Genomic DNA, 22996 nt, shown 5'->3' with positions numbered 1-22996 from the left:
CTAATCCTTCAAACTGTGAAATCTCTCCAGGAAGACAAGTTTCCACTCTGGCTAGGACCTTTTCCTTCTCCCAGTATGAGATTTCTGGGGAAATTACCTTTCCTTTGAGAATCATTGTTTCAAAAGTCTGATAGATGGAGAGACTCAAGTGTCTCTAGACTATGATCATTTCTGCTAGGCAGATTACAATTCCCTACTTTCTGTTTCAATACCTCAAACTTGAGGTAGAATATGTGTATGTCTGAAACAAATACAATAAACAAAATGCAATTAGGGACCACGGTTAGAACACAGTGCTAGATGGTAGCTCTGTATTCACAACTACTTTTATAACTTCTTTGTTCTTAGTTACTTTCAGAAGGGCTATTACAAGAACCACCATCTTGTTGGTTTGAAATACGGTCCTGTCATGAAACCTAGGCTAGTCTTAAACATATGATCTTCTTGTTTCCACTTCCAAGTGCTGGATTGCAGGCAAGAGCTGCCATGCCTAATGTGACATCTACAAATTTAACTATGACATAGGCTTAACTGCCTGTGTCAGTTTGAATGAGAATGACTCTCATAGGCTCATATACGTGAATGCTTAGTCCCCAGTTAGTGTAAATGTTTGAGAAAGATTAGAAGGTATGGCCTTGTGAGAGGAGGTGTATCACTGGGGGTGGGCTTTAAGGTTTCAAAAGCCCATACTAGGCTCATTCTTATTCTTTCTCTGCCTCCTGCTGGTGGATCAGATTTAAGCATTCAGCTACTGCTCCAGAGCCATGTTTGCCTGCCTGCTGCCAGGGTCACCCCTGTTACAGTTATAGACTCACTCTCTGAATCTGTACGCAAGTCCCCAGTTAAATGTTTGCTCTTATCTGCTGTCTTGGCCATAGTGTCTTTTCACAGCAACAGAAAAGTAACTAAGAAACAGTCCTTTGGGAAGGGGAGAATTATGAGAAACCTGGTTTCAAGGTTGAAGAAAATAGGGTTTTAAGGATTCTCCATTTCAAAAGATATTATGTTTTGGGGAATGGATGAGACCTACCCACTCAGTCTTTGGAGGAGCTCTTTGCTCACAAGTCTATTCCTTTGGCAGGTAGGAACTGGGAACTTTTTGTATTTCCTTTGGAGAGTAGCTTTAAGCTCTAAACTCCTTGAGTCCTGTTTTATATACCAATTTTGCAAGTAAAAATGTGTATCCGATGGGAGGAGCAAATTATCTTTCTTTAGAAATCTCTTGTTTTCACAGGGCTTTTGCCCAGCACCAGAGTTCTGTGAACCTAGTGATAAATAATACTAGTTTCACAAATAAGAAAACCAAGTGTTGGCTTGATCATAAAGCCACCACATGATTCGAACTACTACTGTGTCCCAGGTTGGATTCATACTCAAATTCTATCCTTATTATAACATTCAGCTAACAATGGAAAAAACAATAATTTTTTGCCTAAAAAGAAATTCTAGTCTACAGCAGATGCTGATATTTTAAAAGGCACTTTTTTCTTTTGCAAACTAGAACCGCGGGTCCTAATCCAAGACTTTCAAAGATGGAGTTCAGAGATTCTGTTCCAAGACTCTTATGAGAATATTATAATTGAATCAACCCAGCCCTCTACAAATGCTGAAAACATTCCACTTCAAAGACTTTGCTCATACTATGTTCTTTCATTTAAATGTTATTTCCCTTTTAAAACTTAATTGATTGTGAAATCATTATTAAGAGCAGCACAATTCCCCTCCTCTTTAGACAAGCATGTTGATTAGCCAGCAGAACATTATCTCTGTCCTCTGAATTTCAAATAGGATTCAAATCAAACGTACTCTTCTTATTAGCTAACTTTCTAACTGCAAAGTATTTCCCTAGGATCCCAAACTACTTAAGAGATGAAGGCATGACTTCATCTGCTATACTGTCATTCAGCAACCAGCTGGCATAGAAATTCTTAGGAACTGGCAGCTAAGACACCAAACCTCCTCAGAAGTCTAGATAAACCAGTTTTCTGCTTCACTACTTTTCTTTATAAATTTCACTAATTTTTTAGTCCCCTGACAAATTATTGTTTTCATTATCAACAATCAACAGTGAAATGTGAGCAATATATCACATAGTTGGTTTTCTTCCTTTTGTTGTTTTGCTTTTTTAAATTTCTTCTAATTTCATATAAAACAATTGGTTTCCTTAAGGCATTTTCATACATGGCTATATCATTGTACTTTGATTTCCCATTTTTCTTTACTTTTATTTTTCTACTTTATTCCTAAATCAAAGCCATATGTGTTAACACTGGACTAAATATAGATTCTTATGTGGTATATCTGAAGAATATTTTCTCTTCACCAAACTAATTTATAGCCTTTAAGGCCAATGACCTGCAATATGCATACATTTTATTAGCTGCTTTAAAACCCATTACATGCAATTAATTATTTATTTAAGCAGTTCTCAATGTTTGTTCATTTAGGAGGGTTTCATTTCATTTTAAACAAGAGAAAAATCACACTCCTCTATATTTTATACAAATGTCTTATTATTTTCTAATATTAAATTTCTTGGGTCAATCGGTAGTTGGTATATTGTCATCCAGAAAAATGTTATGAATTTCATTTTACCACCAGTGCAAAAAGACTGTTACATTACAGAATGCGTGCTTCAACTTGGAAGTAAGAGGACTAGTAATAGAACAGAACAAATCAAATTAGGGAAGATCAAACTTCAGGAAACCTTTAAAATAAAATGGCAAGTGAAGAATTTTCCACTATACTGTTCTTTCTACTTTGGGGTACCTTGATCCTTTATATTTAAAAGAAAGAACTTTTTGTCAGTTATGGCTTATGATACCTGTAATCCTAGCACTTGGAACAAGAAACAGGAAGACTGCTGCAAGTTCAAGATGAGAGTAGGCTACATAGTGAGTACCAAACCAGTGAGGGCTATATAGCTCGACCATGTCTCAAACAAACAACAACAAATTCTTTCTTAAAACAGTGCCTGCTTAACACATTTTCGAGTATTTGTTTTTCACCTTTGACTCAATAAGTCAAAAATGGCACCTCATTACTTTACAGTTCTTTGATCACTCATTGAACATGCATATATAGACTACATGAAATTATCTTATGGCCTTTTTGTGCATGGTTTCTTTTTTCATGGGTATATACACTGTTAAAAATTTTAAAAGCATTTCTTCTCAGAAACTTAAATGTTCTACAGACACCAACTACCTACTCTCTTAGAATCTTTTACATATATGGTCATTTTTACTCTTTGGTGGTGTGGTATGGCCTCAGATAAGTTGCCCTTGCTCTACTCAATAACATCCTACCACCCAGAGTAAGTCACTCCGATTAAATTCAGTTGGTTAGACACAAAAAGATGGCATGAAGTAGAAGGGAATGAGGGAGAGGAATGGAGGGGAAAAGTGACTAAATTCATTATATAGATGTATAAAACTCTAATTAAAACAAACAAAATATAAACCTATGAAACATATTTATTTCCCTACACCACCTACTTCTTACATCTCCCCAGAAAAACAAAGCACTGTTTGTCAGGGTCCATAAAAATCATTTGATTCGCTGGGTGTTGGTGGTGCACGCCTTTAATCCCAGAACTCGGGAGGCAGAGGCAGGCAGAGTCTGTGAGTTTGAGACCAGCCTGGTCTACAAGAGCTAGTTCCAGGACAGCCTCCAAAGCCACAGAGAAACCCTGTATCGAAAAACCAAAAATATAAAAAAAAAAAATGGTTTGATTCATCTTGACTTAAGGTCACAGATTTCAAAACTATCTTATTCATGTTTGGAAAATTAAGGAAGAAAACCAGGAAAAGAAAATGGAATCTTATCCTGGTAAAAGGAAAATGTACCATAGGGGTAACTTCTCTCCAGGAAAGCAATTTCAAGCATTTTTAACAACTGGTCAGACCACTTTACACATGAAATTGAAGCCTAAACACCACACTTTGATGGGGACTGTTTATATGTGAATGTCCCTGGCCCTCTATTTAAACTTCAATTTCATTTTAGGATCCTTACTTCAGAACCAGTTTTATGGGTCTCTTCTCCCCCTCTTTCCAATTTTGCCACATTAAATAAATCTCCTTTTTCTGATTTCCACTATTAAGTTGGCTGTTTTCATTGAGAACACATGGCCAAACCTGGCTTAGGGCATAGGCTTTGACCCCCAAGTTTGATAATAGACACTGATGTAGAGTGTCTGTATCATTCTATGGTGAACTGAAATCTTTGGCCACAGAGTTTAAGAGCTCTTAGTTTCACAGCCTAAAAAGCATTCTTTAAAATGACATAGCATCTCCTGTGGCAACTTCCACCCTGAACAACCAAATCTGGGCTGAAATAACCTAATATGTGGGGAGTCTTCCTCAACATGTTCCTCAAAGGGAAAAATGGTCTATTACCAAACTGAACAATTTTCTGAAAATAATAAATACAGAAACATTACCAAAAAGCCACCTCTTTTTTAAAAGCCTGTAGAAGGAACTACACAGTCTCTGAGGGAAAAGATTAGTCTAACAGATATCAATATGAACATGGCATTTCCCTGTTAATGTAGCAAGGACACAGAATTCATGTGTGAACAAATGTTTTGTCTATGAAGAAAGAACAATGAGACATAAAAATTGTACATATAAATTGAGAAATTACAGGAAGGAGGCCCTAAAGCAGACAATAGAAAAAAAGGGATAGAACTTAAAAAAAGGAAAACCAAACCAACCAAGTAACTGACCAACCAACCAAAAAAAGAAAGAAAGAAAGAAAAACCTGAGGATCCTAAGGGTTTCCAGCTGGCCCAAGCCTCATTGCAAACATAAGGAAAAAAGTCCTTGGTTACCAGAGATTCTGTTGAGTGCATCTATTAAATAAACTGACTACAAACAATATCAGTAAGATTTGCAACCAGGGGAGGGTTAGAGAGTTATAAGCACTTGCCTAGCATGCACAACGACAGGGATTTGATCCTTACCATGAACCAAACACATGACAATGCCTGTTATTGCAGCTCTCCTCTGAAAAGTGGAGACAATAAAATTAATTCAAGATAATCCTAAATTACATAGTGAATATAGTGAATTCAAAACTACCTGTTCAAAAATTCCCTGTTCAAGGCCAGAATAAACTGCACAAGCCCCCCCACACCAAAAAAGAAAAAAAAACCATTACCACCACACTGCCAACAACAACAAAAAGAGCATTTAGAATTCTAGGCAGAATAATCATTTTAATGTTTATAGATTTAGCCTTTACAGAAATGAATGCTTTCCATACTGCTGTGACTCTTATGGAGTTGATCAGTTACATACTTATAAAATTTCCATTAACACTGAAGCCAATCTCTTGTAATCATATTACTTTCTACTGCTGATTATTTCTATTTACGATATTCTTCCATCGTGGAAATGGTGAAAGTAACTTTAATTTGAAACCATGTACCAGATAACACTTTTAAAATAAATATATTTCACTTATAGCTAGTAATGCTCACTATTTTTGTATGTGTATTGGCCATTCATGCTTCATCTTTTGAGAACTATCTTCTCATTTCAATGCCATATTTACTTATTAGGCTACTAAAGTTCTTGGTTGTTAGTTTTTAATGAAGTCTATGTATTAATCCTACAACAGATAAGTAGCTAGCAATATTTTCTCACTCTATAGGCTGTCTTTTCACTTGATGAACTGATTTCTTTGCTAGAAAGAAGGTTTTAAAATTTTCTTAAGTTCCATTTGTATCAATCACCAAGACTATTTCACAAGTGACTAGAGTTCTATTCAGAATTGTTTGCCTATACTAATATACTGAAGTACTTTTCCTATATTGGTTTAAGAGTTCTCATCTTACATTACGGTCTTTGCTCCATTTGGAATTGGTTTTCATATAGAATGTAAGACAGGAATTTATGTCCATTTTTGTACATATGGATAATCTGTTTGCCAGCATCATTTATTGAAGAAGGTGTCTTTTCTCCAACATATGCTTTTGACATCTTTGTCAAAAACTCAGGTGTTTGTAATAAAAACCACACTGTCAGAATGGTAGTCCACAAGAAAAAATAATAACAACAGATGTTGGTGAGGATAAAAGTGAACCCTGTACAATGGTGGAAGAGATGTAAACTACTCCAGCTGCTATTATAGAAATGTTTTCAGGGTTTCTTAATAAACTTCCAACAGACTTACAGTATGACTCACCTGTACCATTTTTCAGTATTGATTCAAAAATCTCTAATTAAACAATTTATGGAGACACTTTCATATCAGTGTTTATTGAGGCACCATTCACAACAGCTTCATGGAACTAAAATAGGTGCCCAACATCAGAGGGAATGAACTTAATTCTGTAGTTTATATACACAATGGATTTTTTTAGCCATAAAGAAGAAAGAAGTTATATTGTTTGAAGGAGAATTAATACAACTAGAGAGTCAACTGAGTCAGTCTCAAATAGACAAATATTATGTTTTTCCTCTTGTTAATTGATCACAGATACATAAAAAGGAGGAGTAGTGCAGAGGTAATGAATGAAAAGGATATAATATAGTATGGAGTTATGCTCAAAGTACATTATACACTTGCCTTTGCATAACTCTGTAAAATGAAAACAGTAACTGCAAAGAATTTGGAGGAATACCAAAGAGAGAGAGAGATGCTGTGCTTGAGATTTAACATGGTATATCTATTTCTAAACTATAATATATGAATAACATAATTGACTGTACATGTATCATGGCATTTTAAGGAGTGGGGAGCAATCATTGTACATGTTTCCTTAGACTAGCTCTACAGATGCTCTTTATAATGTCTTTCCCTCTTGGCTTTCTCTAGTATAAAGGCTGGAAAAATTTTCAGATTTCCATGTAACCAAATTTTACCCAAAAGTGATCTAAACATAAAAAGTCTTCTTTATGATAGAGTATTATTCTGGCACACCCTCCTTCTATATCCCCTATTTGCTCTTGCATGGAATAGTCATTTGAACAATTACAGCAACGAGAAAGCCTTATGCTATGTGCTTGGCAAACTGGAAAAATAGAAAAGTATTCATCCTTGAAGACATCCATTCTGAACTATGCATTTCCAAACTTACTCTATGAAATTTCTACATACCTACCTAAGGCTGTATTGATTACACTTCCTGTTTTCCAAAAAAGGTGGCTGCAACAAAGATGGAAAGCTCTCTACTTGCATGAGAAAGGCAGATACACATTAAATATGCAATAAACATATCTATATTCTATAAAAGGACACACTGTGAAAAGAACAAGTTTGGCTACATCTGGAAAAAATTAGGAAAGTAAAGTCTTGCTTGCCAAGAGCAAAGTGGAAAGAACACACTATTCTGCCTTCTGCCCAATACCCTCACCTCTATTCCCATGCTTAAAAAGACTGGAAACCAAGAACATTGCAATAAATGATAATTTCTTATCTTTATAACAAAATTTTAAAAAGTTTTACCACAGCCAACTATTGTGCCAGGGCTCAGGGATTACCAAAATGAATATAAAACGTGTCACATATTGTGTGTATGCTAATGGACATAGCCAAGTTTACCTCACCAAAGCAACTAGTTGCAACTCAGTAACTACATATGCATGTATCAGATATGCTGTTGCATCTGACCTGAAGTCTGAGCTTCCAAGTCTTCTGACTTAAGCCTACATTGTTCCTTCCCATGTAGTAATCACCTCACCTCCAGAATAAAGAGAAAAGCATCATGATGTCATTTGTGATCATTAAAATCTCAATGCAATTATGATCTCTGGCAAAGATCCCAGGAGACCAAATCAGAATATTGTGTAACTCAGAGCTTCAAAGCTCAAAGTCTTTAGAGACAAATTCGATCCAAGAACTTTAGAAAGTTACCTCACCATCTATTCATTTCCTTGGAAACTGCCTCTGAAATGTCTAGCTTAGGAAATGTTCCTCCTACATACCATTGTTTCTACTAAGTTGAGAAGAAAAATCCCATTTTACCAAGCATTTGCTAAACTTCATCATATAATGGGACTCTAACATGTTATACAATTCTTAAACAGACTTTCTCTCTGTCTGTAACACAAATATTGAAAATAGGAGTCAAGTACCTTGAAAGCACAGGTCCTTACTTCTCATTTAAGTAAGACATTCATCTACCATAGAGATGTGAGAGTAAGGCAAAGGATAGTAATTAATGTAGTTTTTATAATCAACAGAAATTCAACTGGATCATCAGAAGAATCAAAACACTTCATTAAATTTCAAATGAACCTTTTTGAATCATATGAGGGGGGCTGTACTAATGGTAACACGCATGGACTTTCATTCGAAATATTCTTTAGCCTTACTTGCCTTGTTATTCTCATCTTAAATTGATTTTCACATTTTCAGTGTTCACCAGTGCAATTAAAGCCTGAGAGTAGCTTAGAATGCTTAATTTCAACTCATGACACCCGAGGAAAAAAGAAGCTGCTTATAAGTTGATATGCAGACATGGATCACAAGAGCCAACAGGAAGGTGATTACTTAAGGAAATGAGAATGCCTAAATATTTTCAGGGCTCCCCAGTATACCTATAACACTAAGTGCAGACCTAGGGCAGAGGACTGAGGGCACTTTGTGGTTTACGAGGCTGAATACTTGAGTGAATAACAGAAAAAGTTCCATACTTACATTCCCTTTAAAACAATCATTCTAAGAAGTCAATGACAAATGTTTAACTCACTACTGAAGAGTACCTACACGAAGGACGTTAATTTACCATAATAATATCAAGAACTCATAATCTCTTACATGTGTATTAATAGGATGGGCAAGGAGCCAAAACTCAAGTGGTAATTTAATAAACATGATAACCTCCAAATCATAAATAAAAACCTTGTTTATATTAATCTGTGATAATTTTCTCAAGTCTCCTAATTTCTACATACATCTTTAAGGTACTCCTGTAAATAATCTCATTTACTGTCCCTTTTGTCTATGAGGCAGAAACTACAAAGTGAACTTTATTTAATTACCTAGCTTACTATTTCCTACAGACCTCCAATAAATGAGTTAGGAAGAAGCACAAAAACATAATTACAGGGATTTCCCCAAAATGATATCATGATAGGTTGATGTTTGCTTAACATAGTTTTTAACATGTTTGTTTAGAAACATGACTACAAGAAAGCATAAAGAGGATTTACTTTAATGTTCACCCTTAACAAATGTACTAATGAATAGTAATTATTATTATGGCAAGGAAATTGAATATCCAATTACTCAGTAGGCCTTGTATTAGATGCAAGTTCTAAAAAGCAAACATTTGTGTCAAAACATCTGTAAATAGTTTTCTTTTTATTCAAAAAAATCAGAGTCTGTGAAAAGTATTTTCAAAATCAATACATTTTAAAGAGGTGGGATTATACAGGGTGCACACAGCATCCAAAGGGTTATTCTTACCTCTAAAAATTGCCATATTCACTCACTGTTGTATGGAAACGAAAGGCTTGAACACTTTAATAATAGTAACTAAAGGCAGTTTCAAAAAGATGGTTCAGTAAAGCAGAGGAGGGTGTTTCCTTTGGCTTAGTTTGCTTTTTCATCCTCAGAGAAAAATGGGCCTCAGATATTTTCATCTCTTGATCCATATAAAAATCCCATATCTATAGTATCCCCAAATACTAACAGGAAAAGAATTATTAAACCTAAGAATCCCAATATAATAAAAAGAGAAATGGACTTAAGTTATGGGACAGAGGCATATAGGAGCTGAGATGGAACTCAGAATTTCCAGGAGGAATGGAAGACACACGGAGCTCTTAACCTTGGCTTTTGTCCAGGGCTACGCATACTGCATATGGTAAAAACAGTGAGGGAGATCAGCAAGAACACATGGGATAAACTTCTTATTTTTCTGATCCACAGAAGCAGAAAAGTCATGTTGGAAAATACTAAAAAGTGTGGGACTAGAAGGACGAAAACAGTCAGGCAGTCTGTAATATTTTGTCTACCAACATCTCTAATTGAATCCTAGATCAAGTTCCTGGAGAATAGATGCAAAAACGTGCAAACTGAGGCTGGAATTGCCACAATGAATTCACCAGTATGTGCAGAGATGTAGTTTGACATGGGTTTAGGGTGCACGTTTATTTGGTGGAAGGGAGATGATGTGCCTTTTAGAAAGGGAACACACACACACACACACACACACACACACACACACACACACACACACACACACACACACACACACACAGAGTCCTCAGCAGCCTGGCCTTAGAAAAACAGAGAAAACGAGCTGGGCATTGGTGGTGCATGCCTTTAATCCCAGCACTTGGGAGACAGAGACAGGCAGATATCTGTGAGTTTGAGGCCAGGCTGGTATACTGAGCAAGTTCCAGGACAGCCTCCAATGCTACAGAGAAACCCTATCTCAAAAAACAAAAACAAGCAAACAGAAAACAGAGAAAAAGGATTCAAGCAGTCATGATAACTCAAAACAAGTAAAACCTTAATCTCTAATTACTCATATCTCTGACTAAACACTGAACCACATTTATATATACCAGACTGTTACAAACCAAAAACTAAATAAGAGCTACTTCAAAAGTAGTAGTCTCTCTCTCTCTCTCTCTCTCTCTCTCTCTCTCTCTCTCTCTCTCTCTCTCTCCTCTCTCTCTCTCTCTCTCTCTGAGAAAGACAACCAGGAAAATACTTCCTATTTGAAGGCAGAAAATTTTGAACTATATGGTAATGAAACATCAGAATCTATAAAGCAAAATTAATAGAGATTAGAAAGAAATTTAAAGTCTCAAACGACTATATTTAAAAAGAACATAATGCAATTTTGACAGTGTACTAGGTTTTCTGTTGTTGTGATAACACCATGACCAAGGCAACTTACAGAACAAAAGGTTTATTCAGGGCTAACAGTTACAGAGGGATAGGAATCCATTGCCATTATGAAGGAGAATATGGCATTGGACAGGAAGGCATGGCACTGGAGCAGCAACTAAGAGCTGACATCCTGATCCACAATCAGGATGCAGAGAAAGACGGGCACACTGGGAATGGCTGGGGAGCTTTGAAACTTTAAAGTCCACCCCTATTGACATACTTCCTCCAACAAGGCCACATCTCCTAATCCTTCCCAAACAATTGCATCAACTTGGAACTAAATATTCAAACATATGAACCTATGGGAGCCATTTTCATTCAAACCACCACAGACAAGTGTTACAGAAACATCTTTTTTAAAAATGTAAAATTTAGAAAATATTTTTCATGAGTCCTATTATTTTCTAGAGATAATGCCAGAATATGAATACCTGCAGATGCTTATATAGTAAAACCTTGCTTTCTTAGCGACTCAATATAGCACAGATTGAAGAGACCACTGGATAGATGAGCAGGAGGCAATAACATATTTAAAGGGCATTAGTCTGAATAGGCCCAAACACTGTTACCACTATTCCTTGCCTACCAATGTTCAAATAAATGTTTGTAGAGGGAGTGGCTTCAGAATTGGCATACTTCCTCCAACTTAGAAAACAAGAATTTCTAAAGAGGGAGATCTTGTTTAACTTGGTGTGACACTATAAGAAAAACAGCCAAGTTCAGTTCTAATAGAAAGCCCTGCCCTCTGTCTACCTGTCAAACTGAGGGTCCCATTCTGCCCAGAGAGTCACAAGCCAAAGGAATATCCCAAGGCCTACATGACAGCTGAGTTGTTTGGGTAGTGAATGTTTTCCTATGTCACACAAACATCATTAAGTGGCAACACAGTGGCTAACAGGCCCATATGTATTACTATTTTACTTGTCATGTTTCCTTAACAAATGTATACCACTGATCTTCCTGGTAAAGAGACAATTTATTACTTCTATAGACAGCAAAATCAAAATCAAAATGGCATTACTTTTTCAAAGCAGAAAGCCCTTCACTCGACTGAAACTAGGAAATATGTGAGCAATGACCTCAAGGTAGTTTCACATATCATAGGGAGGAGACTATAATGCCTCATAACAACTGTTCATCAGGTTTCTTATCTTCCTTGCTCCAGAAAATAATTATGAGACATTACCTTAAGACATGGAACAAGACTACAAATAAGCATGGCCTCCATGACCTGTGAGAAGTTATGAAAAGTTGTTGCTAGTCTACATCACGTTGAACTTATTGTTTTCATGTGAACCAGAATATTAGAATGATATTAATTCAAATATTTTAAGCACATAATAAGAGGGGATGCAGGAGGAGGAGCTTGGTTGTGCATCAACTTGATATGCCATGCTTTGTTGATTCCCATGGGAGGCCTTACACCAAAGGAATGGAGACAGAGGAGGAATAAATGGAGGTGGGTAGAAGGCAGGTGCAGGGAGGAAATGGGAGGGAAAGAGGGAGAGGAAATTGTGGTTGGTATGTAAAGTAAATAAAAATATTTAAAACGAGGGGACACTGAGTTTCAACTAAGCTCTGGACTGATTATAAGAAGTTATAGTAGAGTGAGTTGTGATAGTTTTAATAGAATATTATATAACACCTTCCATAGAGTGTCATGTATTTACCTACTTCAAATGCAGGCACCCTTAAAGGTGGGGGCTTCTTTGTGAGTGTTATGTATTACACACAGTGAGTAAAGAACATATGTCAGCAGAGTTTCTGAATCACTAGTCATGGTTCTATGGAAAAAATCTCTAAAGTTCTCATAATATTCCCTGGAATTAATAATACTGTTTCTTCTTGTGAAATATTCTGTGATCAAATAAAAAACTATGGATCAGTTCTGGTTCTAATCGAAAGATCTATCCCAATATACTTTGAAAAGCTCAGACTATAAAGCAAGCACATCAGAACTCCCTGAGTACTCTGTCTGAGCTCTGCCTGGCTGGGGAAAGCCCAAGAAAATGAAATGGAATTACATTTCATTAAATAATGATATCAACAGATAATGAATGATCTGTAACAAAAGATAGCTAGAAGTGAATTAACTTCTGGCTATCTTAATATAATTCATAGCTTTCAATAGTATTGTATATAGAGATATGTTAAGCAATGTTTTGAAATAAGAATAATGTACTAGAGAGGACTAAGAGGTGAGTGACCAACTTCCCACCTGTACCAAACAGCCTCTCCACCCTAGGGCCCTGGGCAAAACCCAAGGCCCCTCCCCCCAACCATCTCAGCAGCATTCGCCCATCACCAGGGAAAGGCAGGGTACACACACCAGCACCCTGTACCAGACCCTATAACCTACAAGTCTCACTCTGTCCCCAAACCCACCCATACACTCCCTGCCCAAGTCAGCAGCTCCATGGATTAAAGTTAGAATACAACAGCAACACATTTTTGAAAAATCGAAAATAAAAGTTTTAATTTCAGAATCCAAGTTCATCATTTATAAATACACTAAAGCATAGTCCACACAAATTTAGACTGCGCCTACATATAGTATTTCAACAACAGAACAGCTTTTTCTAAAAGGTCAGAGGCAAATGAGTGATTTGTCTCACCTATAATATTTAATTGATTTGAAATGAGAAAATGATTTTTTTTCTTTAGACATTAAAGCAAAATCTTTGGAGTCTGGTAAAAGAATCTGACAGCTGATACTTCATTTTGATATCCTTGGGATTCTATAATAACACCCCAGTGATAGCTTAATCTTCCTATCACAGGAACAAAATTTAAATGCCTAAGGCTTCTCTGATGACTGCAATAAACAAGTGCTTTCCCTGAAAACAAGCTATCTCCTCAAAGTAGAATCTGAGCTATAGTCTGATCAAACAGGAGGGGGAGTCAGTGCAGCAACACAAATTTTAGAAAGCCTATAAACTCATGGAAACTGAATAATGCCCAAATCAGTCACCCCTGGGTCAAGGAAGAAATAAGAAAGAAATGAAAGATTTCCTAGAATTAAATGGAAATGAATGTACAACAAACCCAAACTTGTGGGACACTATGAAAGCAGTGCTAAGAAGAAAGTTCATAGCACTAAAGGCCTACATAAAGAAATTAGAGAAAGCCCACACTAGAGAATTAACAAAACACCTGAAAGCTCTAGAACAAAAAAGAAGCAAACTTACTCAGGAGGAGTACACAACAGGAAATAAACACATTGAGGGCTGAAATCAATGAAATAGAAACAAAGAGAACAATAGAATAAATAAAACAAAGAGTTGGTACTTTGAGAAAATCAACAAGATAGACAAACTCAATATCCATATTAACGAAATCAGAAATGAAAAGGGGGACATAACAACAGCCACTGAGGAAATCCAGAGAATCATCAGATCATACAAATACTAAAAGGGCTAAGAAATAAATCAGAGAAATAGCACCCTTTACAATAGCCACAAATAAAAAATATGTTGGGATAACTCTAACCAAATAAGTGAAATGCCTATATATGACAAGAATTTTAAGTCCCCAAAGAAAGAAATTGAAGAAGATATCAGAAAATGAAAAGATCTCCCATGCTCTTCGATAGGTAGGATCAATATAATAAAAATGGCAGCCCTACCAAAAGCAATCTACAGGTTCAATGCAATCCCCATCAAAATCCCAACACATTTCTTCACAGAGTTTGAAAGACTAATACTCAACATCATATGGAAAAACAAAAAACTCAGAACAGTTAAGACAATAAAGGAACTTGCAGAGGTATCACCCTCCCTGATTTCAAACTCTACTATAGAGCTAAAGTAATATTTAAAATATCTTGGTATTGACATAAAAACAGGTGGATCAATGGAATTGAATCAAAGACTCTGACATTAATCCACACACCTATGAACACCTGACTTTTGATTTTAAAAAAGCCAAAATGGTACAATAGAAAAAGAAAAATATTTTTAACAAATGGTGCTGGCATAACTGGATGTCAACATGTAAAAGATTGTAAATAGATTCCTATAAAATGTTATGCATAAAACTCAAATCCAAGTTGATCAAGGACCTCAAAATAAATTCTGCTACATTGAACCTGACAAAAGAGAAAGTGGGAAGTAGCCTTGAATGCATTGGCACAGAAGACCACTTCTTAAATATAACATCAGTAGCACAGACATTTAATAATATTGAGAAAAACAATTAATAAATGGGACCTCCTGAAAGTGAAAAGCTTCTGTAAGGCAAATGACACTGTCAATAAGACAAAATGATGGCCTACACAATGGGAAAAGATCTTCACCTACCCCACATCTGACAAAGGGCTGATCTCCAAAATACATAAAGAACTCAAGAAACTATACATCAAAATACAAAATAACCCTTTGAAAAATGGGGCACAGAGCTAAACAGAATTCTCAACAGAAGAAATATCAAATTGCCAAAAGACATTTAAGGAAGTGCTTAACATCCTTAATCATCAGGGAAATGCAAATCAAAATGACTCTTAGATACCATCTTATACATACCTGAATGGCTAAGATAAAAATACTGAGGACAGCTTATGTTGGAGAGGATGAGGAGTCAAGGAAACACTCCTCCACTGCTGGTGGGAGTGCAAACTTGTACATCCACTTTGGAATCTGTATGGTGGTTTCTAAGAAAATTGTGAATCAATTTACAAGACCCATTGATGACCCACTCTTGGTCATATACCCAAAGGATGCTCAATCATACCACAAGGGCACTTGCTCAGCAATATTCATAGCAGCATTATGTGCAATATTCAGAATCTGGAAACAACCTTGATGCTCCTCAACCAAAGAATGGATAAAGAAAATGTAGTACATTTACATAATGGAGTATTACTCAGGTGTAAGAAACAATGACACCATGAAATTTGCAGGCAAATGGATGAAACTAGAAAAAAACATCCTGAGTGAGGTAACCCAGACTCAGAAAGACAAACACACTATGTATTCACTCATAAATGAATATTAGATGTAAAGCAAAGGATAACCAGACTGTAATTCACAGCTCCAGAGAAGCTAGGTAACAAGGAAGCCCCTAAGAGGGACACATGGATCACCCTGGGAAGGGAAATTAGATGAAATCTACTGTGTAAACTGGGGGCAGGGGAATGGAGCAGTATGGGGGAGGGGAGGGAGGAAGAGAAATGAGGGAATAGGATGGTCAATGGGGGGAGGGATACAGTGGAATAGCAATGAAAGAGATATTTTAATAGATCCACTATGGGTTTAGAGAGAAACCTGGTGCTAGGGTAATTCCCAAGAATCCTCAAGGATGACCCCAGCTAAGATTCATAGCAATAGTAGAGATGGTGCCCAAACTGGCCTTCCCCTTCTAATCATATTGGTGAATACCCCAACTATCATAATAGAGCCTTCACCCCATAATTGATGGAACCAGATGCAGAAATACACAACCAAGCACCAGGCTGAGTTCCAGGAGTCCAGTCAAAGAGAGGGAGGAGGGAATATATTAGCAAGGGAGGTCAATATCATGATGGAGAAATCTACCAAGACAGCTGAACCAAGCTCATGGAAACTCATGAACTGTGACTCCAGGGGACCCAAGTAGGTTCTCTGTATGTGAGAGACTGTTGTGAAGCTTGGACTATCAGAGGGGTCCCTGACAGTAGGAACATAATACAAACCTGATGCATGAACTAGTTTGTTGGAGTCCATTCCCTATGGTGGAATGCCATGCTCAGCCTTAATGCATGAGTGAGGGTCTTGGCCCCACCCCAACCTATTGTGCCAGCCTTTGTTGACTCCTCATGGGAGCCCTTACCCATGAGGAGTAAACTGGGGATGAAATGGGGCGGTTGGTGAGTGAGGGTGGGAGGAGGTGAGGTTGGAACGTAAAATGAAATTTAAAAGAATAAATTATAATAAAGAGAATAATGTATTGCCTTTGTAAAGATCAATGTAACAGACTAAATGAAAAATGGAAATATTCAAGACTTCATGGCCAATATTATACAGAGATACCTGATTTAATTAAAGCTTTTGTAAGTAACTAACACACTGCTTTAAACAGATATGTCTCAACCACAATATGCTAAATAAAAAAGAGAAGTAAAATCACATGCCCTTGCAGTAATTTAACAGGATGAAAATTATCAATGTCAGTTAGAGTTTAATAACTATACTACAAATGAGATAATCCTTTTAGACCTAGGGGAGCAGGTAAGAGTTAACTATACAGTGTTGTGCCTGGGCAGGTCCCCTATTAAGAACTGAACATTAACAGTACAAATAATTCATAAAACAGACATTGGTTATTGTCCAGCTAGGAAAGAAATGGGAAGTGAAAATTAAAATTCATACAATACTTGTGAGTTTTCTGTAGGCATGAAAACTCAATGAGATTTTAAGAGACCACAGTAGTGTCTTAGTAGTAATTTCATTGCTGTGAAGATACATCATGGGCATGGTAACGTACGTGTGTGTGTGTGTGTGTGTGTGTGTGTGTGTGTGTGTGTGTGTGTGTGTGTGTGTGTGTGTGTGTGTGTCTAGACAGAGTTTCACACAGAGATCCATCTGCCTCTGCCTCCCGAGTGCTGGGATTAAAAGTGTGCACCACAATGCCCAGCAACTCTTACAAAGAAAACATTTCATTTGGGTAACTCACAGTTTCAGAGGTTCACTCCATTATAATCATGGTGTGGTGCATGGTAGGATGCAGGCAGACATTGTACTAGAGTGGTAGCTTAGAGTCCTACATCTTGCAGGCAACAAAATTTGATTGAGAAACTAGGCAGAATCCTGAGCATAGGAATCTTCAAACCCCACTTCCCCAGTGACACATTTCCTCTAACAAGACCATACCTATTTCAACAAAGCCATACATCCTAATAGTGCCACTCTCTATGAGCTTATGGGGGCCAACCATATTCAAACTACCACAAGCAGTCTTCGCTTAATACAGGTAGGCAATGGGACAGGTCAAATCTTCAATGCAGAATGAACACTAAGCAATTATTTACTAAGTATAAGATCACAATATTCAATAAAATGCTAAATATCAGGTGAGAAGATGATTTTAAACCTCATATCTGCATTTTATACATGTTTGGAATGAGAGCAGTATGAATTTTATTCCCTCTCAATTCATTATGATCAAAGGAGAATGAAGAAAGACAGTTTCCTTTTCTTGCAATCCTCATTTGCATGACTAAAGAAGAACAGAAAATAAGTGTCAAGAAAAACAGTAAAAAATAAAAAACAGAAATTTCTTCGGGGGAAGATGATGCAGATTTCAGCTAGCTCCCTAATTTAAGGCCTTCCCATCTAGGACCAGGAACATGACTGTGAGGGGCCAGCAGGATAGCCCATTAGATAAAGGTACTTTTCTTACAATCCCAAAAGTAGGAGTTCCATGCCCAGAATACATGTAAAGGCAGGAGAGAACATATCCCACAAAGTTGTCTTCTGACCTTCACTTGTGTGACCCCCCCCACATACACAATAAATGATGATGATATAAAACAAAGGAATTAATTTTTCAAAAGGAAGGTAATCTTTTTGTGGTTACATTCCTGTTTATACTTAGGTTGTTTCTTACCCAGAAGTCTGAATACAAGCTTCCAATTTGATAATGTAAGAAAGGAAGGATACATGAACAAGAGAGAAGAAAGGAAATGGAGGGAGGTTATGAGGGTGGGATTAGTTATATCAAGGAGATGAGAAGAAAGGAAAATCTACTAAAAATCAGTTTTAAATGCTGTAGCATTGCTTTGTAACAATGCTTTGTATAAGTTAATAATTTAATAAGTATAATAAGTTAATAATTTAAAACATAAGCAAAGAAGGGAAGGGAAAGCAAATATACAAGTGGGGTGGGAGGCAAGGGAAGAAATTCTGCTCTAAGTGATTTTAGATTATGGTAGGCAGTCATGTCTATGTTCCTCAGTCTTCATGAAAAACATATGGCTAAACATAAACATGTGAAGTTTTCTATCTGCCAAATGAGTCTGAGTCATGAAGATAATTGATTGCATTATCCAAAGAAAGGGCAAAAGATAAGGAAGGACTTTAAGAGAATGAAAACACAAGTAAAATGAAAAATACATTTTGAGTGATCCAAGTACACTGAGTTATATAAAGTTGGGAAAAACACTATTAAAAATTATCTTTCTCCTTTCTCCAAGTCCACTGGGGACTGTACCAGCTAGTCCCCAGCCTTGTGGCTGGGCCCTCCTCCAAACACCAGAAGACTTCCACCAAGAAGGCCCAGGTCACACAAGTCAGAACGGGTGAGTGACATGCCTATCAGCAGAATGGTACCACTCCCTGGATTCTGTCACACCCAAATCTACCCCAGGCCAATACCATCCCAGCTTGTGCCTGGCCCTGCTACTACTGATCCTCCACCCTCAATCCCATCTGACTTCCACCACTGTGTCACAGACCACCACAGCCACAACTACCCTTACCAGTCAATGGTGGTCTTTCCCCAGAACTCAAGCAGACTCCATAGACCCAGATAGTCAATACCAGTTGGAAGAACAAAGGCCATGGGCCCATGTACAGTCCACACCAGTGGAAAGAACTGCCCAAGCAGCTCTACCAGAAACCAAGCTTGTCCTAGGTACCCCAGAAGATGACTCAGGCTTTACTAGAGGCTAGGATGGAACTAAAGACTCAAGAAGACTTGAAATTTACTGTAGACCAGAGTGGATCTACAGGTCCCACACCAGATCCCTTGGCTACTTAGGCAAAAAGATCAGAGAGGAAATAGAAACCAAGGAACAAGACACCCATCCAACAAAGACAAACACAGGAATTAACACCTAGACCTATAAATCACCCCAAATTCAGATGCCTAAATGCCAGTATATGATCATAGTCAATAAAAGAAAGGGTAATGTGTCACCACTAGAACCCAGCTATCCTATGACAGAAAGACCTGAACATTCCAACTCACTGAAGCACAAGAAAAAGACCTTACAAAAAAAAGCCTGACACAAAACAACCAGGAAAGATGATACACTATGAAAAGACAAAACCTAAAAATAATAGGAATAGAAGAAGAAGAATCCCTTCTCAAAGGCCCAGAAAATATATTCAACAAAATCATAGAAGATAATCTTCCTAGCCTAAAGAAGGACATGCCTATAAAGATACAAGAAGTTTACAGACCAATAAATATACTTACAAACACTAAGAGGAAAAGAAGTCCCGTGGGCACATAATAATAAAAACACTGAACATAAAGAATAAAGAAAGAATATTAAAAGCTGTAAAGAAAAAAGAGAAAGTAACAAACAAAGGTAGACCTATTGGAATTACACCCAATGTCTCATTGGAATCCAAAAGCCAGATGTGTAGCTGCAGAGTCTAAGAGACCACAGATGCTACAAAACTTTCTATCACAATAGCTATAGAAAACAAGTTATTCAATGACGAATCAAATTTAATCAATATCTATGCACAAACCCAGATATACAAAAGGTGCTAGAAGGAAAACTCCAACCCAGAGAACATAGCTACATCCATGAAAATACATGTAATAAATAATCCCACACCATTAGGAATGAAACACACACACACACACACACACACACACACACAGAGAGAGAGAGAGAGAGAGAGAGAGAGAGAGAGAGAGAGAGACAGAGAGAGACAGAGAGAGAGACAGAGAGAGACAGACAGACAGAGAGAGAGAGATACAACACCATTACCACCACCAAAAACAACAATAAATGAGAATTAATAATCACCGGTTAGTAATACATCTCAAGATCAATAGACTCAATTCACCAAAAAAAAAAAAAAAAAACCCACAGGCAAACAGAATGGATTAAAAAACAGAATCCATTCTTCTGCTGAATACAAAAAACATACCTCTACATCAACAATAGACATTATCTCATAGTAAAGGCTGGAAAAAGATTTTCCAAGCAAATGGACCTAAGAAACAAGCAGGTGTAGCTATTCTAATATCTAACAAAATAGAATTCAAACTAAAATTATTCAAAAGACATGAAGAAGGGTATTTTATATTTGTCACAGGAAAAATCCATCAAGATGAAGTCTTAATTCTGAACATCTATGCCCCAAATACAAGGGCACACACATTTGTAAAAGAAACATTAGTAAAGCTTAAATCACACATCAAACTCCACACACTAATAGTGGAAGACTTCAACACCCCACTCTCACCATGGACAGGTCTGACAGACAGAAACTTAACAGAAAAATAAAGGAACTCACAGATGTCATGACTCACATGGACCAAATATCTACAGAATGTTTCACCCAAACACCAAAGAATATACTTCTTCTTAGGATCTCATGGAACATTCTCCAAAAATGACCAAATACTTGGTCACAAAACAAGTCTTAACAGATAAAAAAAATTGAAATAACTCCCTTATTTTATCAGATTACCATGGATTAAAGTTGGAGTTCAACAACAACACAAACCAAAAAAGCCTACAAATTCATGGAAAATCAACTGAATTACCACTTGGTCAAGGAAGAAACAAAGAAAGAAATTAAAGTCTTCCTAGATTTCAATGAAACAAATGGACAACATACCCAAACTTATGGAAAACAACGAAAGCAGTGCTAAGAGGAAAGTTCATAGCACTAAGTGCCTTTATAAAGAATTTAGAGAGATCTCACTATTGACATCTGATAGCTCTAGAACAAAAGCTCTAGAACAAAAAGAAGCAAAATCAAGAGGAATAGAAGGCAGTAAATAATCAAACGATGGCTAAAACCAATGAAATGGAAACAAAGGAAACAATACAAGAATCAGTGAAACAAGAATGAGAAAATCAACAAGGCAAACCTGTATCCTAACTAACAGATGGCATATTAGTACACATATATGTACTAATTTTGCAACCCCAAAATTATACCAGGGAACTCCCACAGCTGATAAACACCTGTAGTGAAGTAGCTGGAGACAAAAAAGTCAGTAGCCCTCTTATATACAATTGATAAAAGGGTAGAAAAGAAATCAGGGAAACAACGCCCTTCACAAAAGCCACAAACAACATACAATATCTTGGTGTAACTCTAACCAAGCAAGTGAAAGCCTTTCCAAAAATTGGAGAAGATATCAGAAGATGGAAAGATCTCCCATGCTCATGGATCAGAAGGATTAATATAGTAAAACTGGACATCTTACCAAGATCAAACTACAGAATCAATGCAATCCCCATCAAAATTCCATCATAATTCTTTACAGACCTTGAAAGAACAATACTCAACTTCATACGGAAAAGCTAAACAACAACAACAAAACCCAACAGGATAGCTAAAACAGTCCTGTACAGTAAAAGAAATGCCAGAGATATCACCATCTCTGATCAAGCTCCACTACAGAGCCATAGTAATAAAAACAGCATGATACTGTCATAAAACAGGCACATTGTTCAATGGAATTGAATCAAAACCCAGACATAAATCCACATAGCTAAGGACACTTGAATTTTGACAAAAAGTCAAGACTATACAATGGAGAAAAGAAAACTTCTTCAACAAATGGTGCTGGAATAATTGAAGAATGCAAATAGATCCATATCTATCACTCTACACAAAACTCAAGTCCAAGTGGATCAAACACCTCAAAATAACTTCAGTTACATTGAACCCAATAGAAGAGAAAGTGGAAAATAGCCTTGAATGCATTTGCACAGGAGACAACTTCCCTGAATAAAATACCAGTAGCACAGACACTGAGATCAACAATTAATAAATGGGACCTCATGAAATTTAAAAGCTTCTGTAACGCAAAGGGCATTGTCAATAGGACAAAAGGGCAGCCTAGAGAACAGGAAAAGATCTTCAGGAACACCACATCTAACAGAGGGCTGATCTCCAAAATATATAAAGAACTCAAGAAACCAGACATAAAAAAAATCAAATAAGCCAGTCGTTGGTGGCGCACGCCTTTAATCCCAGCACTCGGGAGGCAAAGGCAGGTGGATCTCTGTGAGTTCGAGGCCAGCCTAGTCTCCAGAGTGAATGCCAGGATAGGCTCCAAAGCTACACAGAAAAACCCTGTCTCGAAAAACCAAACCAAACAAACAAACAAACAAACAAACCCAAATAATCCAATTAAAAAATAGGGTACAGAGTGCTAGCAGGCAGCAGGCGGCAGGCGGGGG

At 37.0% G+C, this 22996-nt stretch overlaps 1 protein-coding gene across 4 annotated transcripts in view; it reads right to left on the bottom strand.

The window, feature by feature from the left end:
• Prrg1 (proline rich and Gla domain 1) overlaps positions 1–22996 on the bottom strand; it is a 116251-nt gene that overhangs the window by 76011 nt on the left and 17244 nt on the right. The window contains exon 1 of one of the 4 annotated variants that reach the window (XM_027432633.1): positions 4967–5004. The exons of the other annotated variants lie outside the window; for them this stretch is intronic. The gene's annotated coding sequence lies outside the window, so the exon portion shown is untranslated. Of the gene's footprint in view, positions 1–4966; positions 5005–22996 lie in introns of those variants that run through there. 4 annotated transcript variants of the gene reach the window in all.

This window comes from Cricetulus griseus, chromosome X (assembly GCF_003668045.3).
Source record: "Cricetulus griseus strain 17A/GY chromosome X, alternate assembly CriGri-PICRH-1.0, whole genome shotgun sequence".
NCBI lineage: Eukaryota > Metazoa > Chordata > Mammalia > Rodentia > Cricetidae > Cricetulus > Cricetulus griseus.
This window is presented reverse-complemented; position numbering and strand designations above follow the sequence as displayed.